The following is an 11,586-nucleotide window of genomic DNA, read 5'->3' on the forward strand; positions in this document are numbered from 1 at the left end:
TATTTTGCAAACACTGGACAATCGCCTATCACAAATTTGGCAGAGCATTTTCTGCGTTGGAATGAAGATTAGTAAATCCCCTTCAAATTGTAAGCTTAATTTTATGATTCTATTGTTTTCATTGAGCTAAATTAAATAAAATATACTATGAAAATACATTAATGTAGTTACAAAAATGTGAGGATTATGCATAATATGGTTTTCATATTTTAAGTCAATGCAATTTTGACAATCGAAAACATCTACAACTACAGAATCTCAAGTATTGCACTATCTTCATCCATATGACATTAGACTACTTCAGGAAAGTCTTGACAGGAGCTCATTGTTCTGAAAAAAGAATCCAAATACACATTAAACTTTTTTATCTTTAAAAGATGGCATTAAAATACTGTTTACTCTCCAAGATTTTTTGAAATACTCGTGTCAAAACTCTGGCTTTGCTTTTTTCATTAATGTGTAACCATTCTATCATGGCTCTTATCCTTACTTAATCAAGTCCCTGTGTATTTTATTTTTTGGAGGTGTAAGTGAATTTCTTTTAGGAAGGAAGGATGCCACCTGAAACAGAATTAAATAAAAAGTGAATAAGGAAATTCCCTGTTGTCTCAGATGCCTGAGACCTCAACCATATGTGACACAGGAAGCATTTCAACGTGTGACCCCCAACCCAGAAATGTCAAATGCTTTCCCATTCAGTCTAATACTTCTGGATTCCTGCCAAAAAGGAACACATTAAGAAATGGTGAAGTTGACCACTGAAAGGAAACCCCCAAAGAAGAGTAAGAGAGGGAATGTAGAAATGAAGAAGTTATGTAAAACACTCTTCAATTTGTAATTCACTACATTTTCGTATCTTCACAGTAATACAAAACAGTCACTTGCAGAACTGGTTCATATTACTTAAATACCAAGTACATTTTCAGTCCTCTCGGTAAGTGTTTGGAAGTTACTTATGTTTATGAGGCTATGTCCACTCTTCTACAGCAGTAACTGCACACCAGGAAGTCCTGGGCAAACACAAATCAAGGACTGGAGCTCCCCCACAGCTGCAGTGTGAGAAGGCGAGAAACAGTGGATTGAATCCACATGGATGGGTTTCTTTGCTTGAGGAAATCCATATGGAATAAAGAATGGAGATGTGCACAACTGTTTCTGGGGGGAGGAAGGAGGACACCCTGTATGCAGTTCGTCTTCTGCCCCTTCGGCCACAGCACATTCTTCTGCACGGTCAGATAGCCATAATGTGAGGCTGTCCCTAAGCACCTGCGTGTCGAAGGTGCTGTCTTTGTAGGAGTGTTCAATGCCTCATGAAACGCGGTTTGAGCCAGTGTGCAGGCAAGCGTGGGGTTATTAAGGATCTCATAGTAAAATGCAGGAAAGTTGAGAGCGCACCTAGGCAAATTGGGTGTGTGGGCTCCATCTCTTTCTTGCTTACATCAAAGCCTATTGGTAAGCTCCTTGGAAATTATCTTTTTCAATCGTCACCACATGCATCTTCCGTGGTGCTTGCAGATGGACCTCAGTGCAGACTCCACTTTCTCCCAGTAGTCCTTCACCAGCTGCAGTAGTCCTTTATCAGCTCCCACCTCTTCTCGGAGACGTCAGTTTTCTGCTGGATGCTCCAGATGACCCTCCAGGCGGACCTGCGTCCCTGTCCCTACTCTTGTAGCCCATCGAGGGCAGGTTGCACTTCTCCTGGGACAGCTCGCACCTGCTCCCTCACAGCCTTCGTGCAAGTGGCCAGGCCTGGGCTTGCTCAGCCAGGTGGCCAGCTTCCCCTTCTGGGTCAGCTCCGTCTTCTCCATGGGGAAGCTCTGGCCAGGATGGAGGAGGCATGCGGAGGGCTTTCTCTTCTCCACGTGGAGGCTCGAGTCAAGTCCCTGTGTATTAACACACAGAACTGAAAACAATTCATATAGTACAAAGAAAACAAGAGATTTTAGTCCAGTTAAATAAAAATTCTTTAATTTCAAATTCCATACAAAATTTTGGCTTATGTTGACAGAGTAAAAGCCACACAAAATAAGACCTACTCATTACTGCTAAAAATTGAAAAAGAGCTTTATCTGGTTTGGCTTAGTGGATAGAGTGTCAGGATGCAGACTGAAGGGTCCCTCGATTCTGGTCAAGGGCACATGCCCAGGTTGCAGGCTCGAACCCCAGTGTGGGGTGTGAAGGAAGCAGCTGATGGGTGATTCTCTCTCATCATTGGTGTCTCTCTCTCTCTCTCTCTCTCTCTCTCTCTCTCTCTCTTTCTCTCTCTTCCTCTCTGAAGTAAATAAATAAAATAAATAAAAATTGAAAAAGGTAAAAAATAGAAATGTAACTGATTTAAATCTCTCTATGTCTCTTTACCTATCTACATCTACAGTTATCTATCTTCATCTATATTTGTATCTACATCTATATTTATGTATATAGTCTATATGTCACTTTAATCCCAGCAATACATATGAAAAAGCATATCATTGCCTACTTTCTTCAGTGTGTTTGGTAAACAAGGAAAGGCAAAGAGAAAGCTCTTAACTTAATCCTGACCACTCTCCCCTTTCATAGAATTCTGTGAAAATTAGGTGAAATTAAAAAAATAAGACAGAAATCCTGAAATTTCTTTTACTTCTAATTTGGAGTAAAGCAGATGGTTAGGTTAAGCAGAAATTCTGGGGATACATGCACAAATCTAAAACATCCTAGTAACAGAAGCTGTGCATAAAGCTTGTGTTTCTCCAAGAGGCATAGGATACCACTTTACTAAGCATTTTTCTGCATGTCTATTGGGAGGATAACTGGAGAGTGAAGACAAAATTATCATAATCACCCAGAGCTAATTATCTCCTTCAGTAAACAGGAATTTAGCAGAAAGCAAGTTAAATGAGAAAATAGATAAGGCAAAATACTCTAAGGAAGGATGAGGGCCAGGGAAATAAAGTACCCCAGGAACTCAGATGAAGTTCTCGCTCCAGATGGACCCTAACAATGCCATGGCCCCCAAACCATGTGGTGCCAGCTGTTTCCTTCAAGGCCCTATAAATGGAATGGGGATGGCTGAGAATGAGGCAGTGAGAAGTGAGGAGTGAGAAAGGGTCAGGGAAGTAAAATACTATAAGGCAGTTGCCACTATTGAAGTGAATCTTTAGGAGACCCTCAAATATGAGGAAAAGATTCAGACTTAAGTCATATGTTCCACATGAACGCAAGAGTAATTTTTCCCATGTGTTCAGGAAGGAGTGGAGAACCATATAAAGACAATTACCACTTAAGGAGAAAATCAATTGCTCACTAAATAGCCAGGGTAATATGCTAGAAGTTTGGAATCTATGTATATAAAAGCCTAAGCGACGTTACAACCCCTCAACCTTTCCACTGGTTGACTGATTGCTATGACACATACTGACTACCAGAGGGCAGGTGCTCAATGCAGGAGCTGCCCCCTGGTGGTCAGTGCACTCCCACAGCAGGAGTGTCACTCAGCCAGAATCTGAGCTCATGGTAGGCGAGCCCAGCTGTGGAGGCTGGAGCCTCTCTTGCCCCTGAGGGGTCCCAGATTGTGAGAGAGCGCAGGCCAGGCTGAGGGACCCTACCTGTGCAAGAATCTGTGCACCAGACCTTTAGTACTTAAAAAGGTAACATTGGTCTAAGAATAAATTACAAGTGAATCAAAAATTGTTCATTTGTAACATGTATATTGTAATCATCAAGGAATTCTTATTCTTTTTAAATATATATTGTTATTAATTTTTTACAGAGAAGAAGGGAGAGGGATAGAGAGTTAGAAACATCGATGAGAGAGAAACATCAATCAGCTGCTTCCTGCACACCTCCTATTGGGGATGTGCTCGCAACCAAGGTATATGCCCTTGACCAGAATCGAACCTGTGGCCCTTCAGTCCATAGGCTGACGCTCTATCCACTGAGCCAAACCAGTTAGGGAGGAATTCACATTCTGAAGGTATCTGTTGTAGGTGGAAAAGAGAGGTTGCAGAGGTGACAGACAATAAATGAGAAAACTTTAATAATGTTAGTGGGAACAATTTTTTAATGAGATTAATCATTGTTTTTAGACACTAAAATCATGAAATTTTAAAGAAATATCGTTTAAAGTATTATCTTTCATTGATTAATGTTGAATTTACAGAAAATTTTGAAGTTTATTAAACACAAGATATGGCATAAGTATTTTCATCCTAAGAAGAGCTAATTTTAAAAAATAATTTAGCTTGATTTTAACAAAATTAATTTGAAAAAGCTCTATTAGTTAGGATTCAAAGGAAGTACAAAATTATTGTGATTCATTGTCATTTTTTAAGAATTCACAGAAAAAGATTACTAAAAAGCATTAAAATTTCTTATCAAACTAAATCCATGACTCCACACAAATGCTATTAATATTTTCCAGACATGAGTGGACTGTATATATATTCAAAATACTCCTAACATCTCAAAGGCATATGAACATCTTGATAATTTTTGAGACAAACTTTTTCATTATACAAAATTCATTCGAAATGTCACAAAATTTCTCTAAAGCCTCAATTCCTTTAAAATATTTAACATTTATTAAGATTATTTTATAAATTAATATAAATTATATAATCACACACATGAATAAGCTCCAAAGAAAAAAGATTAAACAGATGTTTGGGTTGAAGTACACATTTGCTAGCAGTGAAGATATTTTATGTGTGCTAACTTGCATCTGCCTCTTATTTTTCTCTAGATAGTAAATACTATAAGTAAAAAATGGTATTTTACCAATTACAATAATCATCAGATTGTGAATTTTTATTTTTGTAACCCCAAATGTTGTATTTATTTCATGTTTTTATTTTATTAAAAAATCTGAAAAAAATATATTGTGTATCCAAAGTGGGATTTGCCTGTATAGTCATATTTATAATGATTACTTGTAGCTGTATACTAGTTATTAAAATAATTGTGTTAGGATAAATTAGGTTATTGAGCAATAACAAAATCTTTATTGTTGTTATTAATAAGAAGATGCTAATTAGAATCACTTTCTGATTACGTACATGCATATTTTATATTTACATAAATAGTTACATTTTTTTTCTTAAAATCACAAAGAATAAAAAAAGTCATGATTTATTTTCAGCTGTGGCAACCTGGAAAACAAAATCAAACTGAATGAGCAAGCTTTAAACAATGGTGCACAGATTTAAAAGGGATGCAGTAACTTAAAGAATTAAGTGGGTGTTGCATATATATTTTTGCAGCTGACATTTATTATATTTGCATATTGTTCATTTCTGGAAATATTGAGATTATTTTGGAGTTGATAAAATAATTTATTAAAATAACAATGAAAATTTTAAATATCAGGAAATAAGCCAAAAAAATGTACAGGTTTTGTGGGAATATACTTGATACTGAAATTATTCACAAGAAAAATTGGAAAATATCTTCTTTATAAAATGACAATTTTCATGAATAACATCTTTATTTTATTGTTAAGCATATATATGACAATATTTGATAGACAATCTCAGATTTCTCAACTTTTCACCATTCTTATCCCCAACAGCTTCCTGTTTATTTAGCCATGAAATAAAGTGAAGAATATTATATTTGGAATATAAAATATAATTTTAAATATTGTAATAGGTACTTATTCGTACATGCCGTATTTTTTGCATGAAATATATGGCCTTCAAAATTTTGTGTAAAACTTCCATATTTTTTTGTCATAGATATATAGGTAATATAGAAGATTTTAGTGTATATTACACTACTATAATTCAGGGTGTTTACTAAAAAATTTGCTTTTTTTCCTAGGATCTGCTAAATTTCTCCTGATATACTTATTTATAAGGCAAATTTAAAAGGCACCAGTTAGTTTAATTTTTAATGAAGTGCCTTTAAAACCTAAAGATAATATTATAAAAACCAATATTACATAGTTCAAAACATATTTAAAATTACAGCATAAATTACATTTGTTTAATGTATATTAGTACAATAAATATAATTTATTCAATATACATTTACTTTAAGATGAGGAATTGTATTGGAGATAATAGTGTGAAATAAAAATATGTGATGACTGTACATTTCATCTCAATAATGTAATTTTAAAAAGAATATATTTGTAGAGTTTACTTCTACCTAATACTAGTTGAGGGTTTCTTAAATATAATCAAAAGGATAGTCTCTGAAAGAACTCTTAATATTTAACATTTTACTTCTTCTATAAGAAAATTAATGCTCTTTTTCTCCAGAAGAAATCTTATAAATTATGTACCTTAAAATTGAGTTTTTTCCCAATGCTAATATCATCTTTCTAACACAGCTTCTAATAAGACTATCTCTCTGTCACAAAAACTTATTCATAATTGAAAGTTTACCCTATTTGACATCTGTCTCAAATATATACCTTTTTAAATTTTATCTTTATTGTTGAAAGTTTTACAGATATTCCTTCCTTCTTTTCCTGACCACCCACCCGCCCTCATTGACAACCTCCTCCCCACTCCTGCCCCCTCCCCAGGCCTTCACCACATTATTGTCTGTGTCCTGGGTTTTACATATATGCGGTTTACATATATGGTTATCTCTTCCTGTCCCACCCACCTTCCCTCTAGGAATTGTCTGTCTGTTTCCATTCTTCCATGTCTCTGGCCTTATTGTATTTGTCAATTTATTTTGTTCATTAGATTCAACATGTAAGTGAGATCACGCAATATTTGTATTTTGCTGACTGGCTTATTTTGCTTAGCATAATACTCTTCAGGTCCTTTCATTTTGTTTCAAAGGGTAAGAGATCCTTCATTTTTACAGGTGCATAGTATTCTGTTGTGTTAAGGTACCAGAACTTTTTTATACCACTTATCTACTGATGGGCACTTAGGTTATTTCCAGATCTTGACTATAACACTTCTATGAACATAGGGGTGCATATATCCTTTCTGAGTGGAGTTTCAAGCTTCTTAGGATATATCCCAAGAAGTGGGATAACTGGGTCAAATGGCAGTTCAATTGTTAATGTTTTAAGGAAACTCCATACTGTTTTCCATAGTGGCTGCACCAGTCTGCACCTCTACCAGCAGTGTACTAGGGTTTCCTTTTCTCCACATCCTTGCCAGAACTTGTTTGTTGATTTATTGATGGTAGCTAATGTGGCAGGTATGAGGTAGTACCTCTGTATCATTTTAATTTGGATCTCTCTGATGAGCAGGGAAACTGAGCATTTTTTCATATGTCTCTTAGCCATTTGCATGTCTTCTTTGGAGAAGTGTCTATTTAGGTCTTCCGTCCTTTTTTAACTGAATTGTATGTATTTTGTTGAGTTTTATGAGTACTTTATATATTTTAGAAATTAACTCCTTATCAGATATATCATTGGTAAATATGTTCTCCCACAGTAGCTTTCCTTTTCATTTTGATGATGCTTTCTTTTGCTGTGCAGCAGCTTTTTTTTATTCTGATGTAGTCCCATTTATTATTTTTTTTATTTTGTTTCTCTTGCCCTAAGCATTGTATCAGTGAAAATTCTGCTACATGAAATGTCTGATATTTTGGTGTCTATGTTTTCTTCAAGGATTTTTATGGTTTCACAACTTACATTTAAGTCTTTTATTCATTTTGAGTTTATTCTTGTGTATGGTGTAAGTTGGTCATCTAGTTTCATTTTTTATTTATTTTTTTGCATGTACCTGTCCAGTTTTCTCAACACCATTTACAGAAAAGACTGTTTTTACTCCATTGTATGATCTTGTGTCCTTTGTCAAATACTAGTTTTTCATGATGGTGTGGTTGATTTCTGGGTTCTCTGTTCTGTTCCATTAATATATATCCCTGTTCTTGTGCCAGTACCATACTGTTTTGATTACAGTCTCTTTGTAGTGTAGCTTGATATCCAGTATTGTGATCCCTCCAGCTTTATTCTTCTTTGGATATTGGGCTTCTTCTTTTGGATAAACACCCACTAGACCAGCGGTTCTCAACATGTGGGTCATGACCCCTTTGGCGGTCGAATGACCCTTTCACAGGGGTTGCCTAAAACCATCCTGCATATCAGATATTTACATTATGATTCATAACAGTAGCAACATTACAGTTATGAAGTAGCAACAAAAATAATTTTATGGTTGGGTCACAACATGAGGAACTGTATTTAAAAGGCCAGAAGATTGAGAACCACTGCCTTAGACACATGGACCTGCCTCCTCCATCAGGCATGCCTCACCCTATACTCCTGGAACACCAGATCCCACTGTGACCTGACACCACAGACACATGGATGAACTTGCCACAACAACGCAGCGCACCTAAATTGGTGCCACCAGAAGGTTGAACTCACGACTGTGATGCAGCACAAACCATCACCACCAGATGCACATACCTGCCCCCACCCACTGGTGCTGCAGAGTACAGGACTGCAAAATGGGAGACAAAAAACAACCCCCAAATTAAAGAAATGGAGGAATCACCAGAAAAGAAAGTAAAGGAAATGGAGGCAAGCAATTTGTCAGATAAAGAATACAAGATAATGGTTATAAGTGTGCTTAAACAACTTAGGGATGTCAGGTCACCAATATGGGGCCGGTAGCAAGGTGGAAGGGCTGTTTGTCCAGGGTCTCAATGGCTCAGGATGGCTGGTCTGTGAATCTGGGAGCATTGCATCATGGTGGCAGGGCTGAGGCCCCACGTCAAGGCAGTGGGGCCAGTCATCCAGGGGTGCCAAGATGGGTGTACCTGGAATGGGTGGCAAGACCATGCATCCTAGGAGACCCAATGTCAAGGAGGCAGGGAGGACCGGGCCCTGCGCTGGTGAAGGGCATTGCAAGGTGGCGTTGCAAGGTTGATCTCCAATGGAGCAATTCTTGAAAGGGCTGTTGGACAATCATGACAAGTTCTTCCTTAAAGAGACAGCTGAGTGGCTCTTCTTTTTCTACACCACACAGACTATTGCAAAGCAAATAAAAAAAACGTTGGCATTGGCTTTGAATGCTTCTACTATATTGTTGATTGTATATATTTGTGTGTGAAGATGTGTGTAAGAGTGTGCTAAAGTTTTTTTCTATGAAAGTACTCTTTATTAAGTCCATTTTAGATACAATCACCTCAGTAACTTGAGAGGTACATTTTAATAATTGATATTCAGGATTTTCTGTTGATTAAATATTAATATTTAATATATGATTTTTATTTAAATCTTTTACATCTCTATGTTCCTTTTTTCAGAGTTTGTGAAATTTATTCTTTAAGATGTATTTAAAAGAACTCATTAAAACAATGTGGTTGGTATTTCATTTAAAAATGCATTTTACATTATTGATTCCAATTTTTAATGTTTATAGGAATATTTCAATTTTTTTAATTTTTAATTCAGATTTAATCATTGATATTTTTATAAGTATATTTTGATTCTGTCTACATTTATAAATGTAATGATATAAGTTGTTCACAATAAGTCTCAGATTATCTTCTGTGTATGGATGGATAAGCACTTGCTAGACCAAAAATTTACTATTGCTTAGGATCACAAAGCTATAGTTTATGTTTACATATAAAACATAAATATGTTAGAAATGATTTTGTTCAGAAGAAATAAGAATAATTTCTGTAAAGCTGAAAAATTGCAAAGCTACACTTTTATTATAGATCTTAAACTTTATATCTCATGGACCCTGAGACTCTCTACCAGGTGGTCATAAAATCAAAACTTTTTATGATACTAAGAATTACTTGCCTTTTTTATTGTGTTGATATTTCCCTGGATATGCAAAAGCAGTAGCAGGTACTTTTTTGGTGGCTAACAATAGAGGACACATATATAGAGAGAGGGTCTGTTATATATACACAGCTTAAAATAAATATATCACTTAATGTTATTTTGAAGCAGAGACAAATATTATTTTTAAATCTTCAGATTGAATATACATTTGTTGTTAATTTCCTTAATATCAAATTTTGAGTATTTTTTTATTTTAAAACTAGAAGCCCGGTGCATGAAAATCCATACACTGGAGGGAGATCTCTCAGCCTGGCCTGCCCTCTCTCACATTCTGGGAGCCCTCAGAGGCAGGAGGCAACCCAGCGATCAGGGGAAGGTGACGCCCCCATCACACCTCTGCTGCTGCCACTGCTGGCAACACAAGCCTCGGCCGGTCCTGGTTAACTGTTCCTTGGGTGGCCCTGGGTGGCTGGGAGCTAAGAGGACTGGGGGACTTCAGAGGCAGCTGCATGGCAATGGGGCTGAGGGGACAGGGCCCCGCCATCTTTTGGCTGTGGGTGCCACCATCTTTGAGGGTGGGACAGTCAAATAGCATAATCCCTCCTTATTGGCTGTGGGCTCTGTCATCTTTGGGATGGTGTGAGGGTCAATTAGCATATTCCCTCTTTATTAGATAGGATATTTTGTGAGGAAGTATATTTTTGCTTCATAACAAATTATGATAGTGTTTCCTAGGAAAAGTACATAAGACATAGTTTAAGTTACAAGTTCAAACGTGTTTTTTCTTCCAATGGTCAGACATTTGTATTTGAAAAATAAGTTGACAGAAAATCTATGATTATCCAGTCCTGTGTATTTGGCAGACATTTTCTTAAAATGAACAAGGTGAAACTGTCACTTTATAAAGAACAACTGCAGTGTTTGCTTTCAATAAGAAAGTGAGAGCTTTCAAGCTTCTCAATACTTGAGTTTTCTGACATGATCAAAAATGATATTGATAAATTTGATTTTTGATAATGTACAATATATTGTAGTCCATAATGTGTAAATATTTCAGATATTTGCTAATTCAGCAAACCATATTCCTACTTCAACTTTGATAAAACTAAAAAATTAAATGTGCAATTGTAATTAAAATATAATATATTTTTATTAGAAGTTGAAAAAATACATTAAAGGTTTGTAGCTTTCTAGCAATATCATTTTTTCTTTGATAAAATGTAGAGATAGATTGTTAACATGTTTCTCTAAAATATAATATCAACTATTTAACAGTAAATTAAAAGTGAAATTAATAATCAGTTCCTAAATGTAATTTACCTTGGTCTTATTTTGTTTCATGTTTTTATTTTTTAAAAAATATTAATTGATTAAGATCTGGACTTCTCAGTGAGAAAAAATACAGTTAATGTTTTAATTAATTAATCTTCTGGATATATTGTCATCTGCAAACTACTTCATCCATCAATAGCAGATTACATATTTTTCTCAAGCTCACATGAAACATTCACCAAGATCACATTCTAGGCCATATAACATGCCTTAACAAGTTTAAAAGAACAGAAATCTACTCTCAAAACATTATGAAAATAAACTAGACAATCATAACCAAAAGATAACTGTAACACCCCCGTATCCTTGAGGATTAAATAACACTTTTATTTATTTATTTATTTTTAGATATATTTTTTATTGATTTTAGAGAGGAAGGGAGAGGGAGATAGAGATAGAAACATCAATGATGAGAGAGAATCATTGATTGGCTGCCTCCTGCACGCCCCCCACTGGGGATCGAGCCCAAAACCTGGGCATATGCCTAACCTGGGCATATGCCCTGACTGGGAATCTAACCGGTGACCTCTTGGTTCCTAGGTCGACGCTCTACTGCT

At 35.8% G+C, this 11,586-nt stretch overlaps 1 pseudogene; it reads right to left on the bottom strand.

The window, feature by feature from the left end:
• Positions 1 to 981: 981 nt before the first annotated feature.
• Positions 982 to 7,976, bottom strand: LOC139006184 (14-3-3 protein theta pseudogene; annotated as a pseudogene).
• Between the last annotated feature and the right edge of the window lie 3,610 nt (positions 7,977 to 11,586).

This window comes from Myotis yumanensis, unplaced genomic scaffold (assembly GCF_028538775.1).
Source record: "Myotis yumanensis isolate MYYU_CA2020_CCGP unplaced genomic scaffold, mMyoYum1.0.hap1 SCAF_3, whole genome shotgun sequence".
Lineage (NCBI taxonomy): Eukaryota > Metazoa > Chordata > Mammalia > Chiroptera > Vespertilionidae > Myotis > Myotis yumanensis.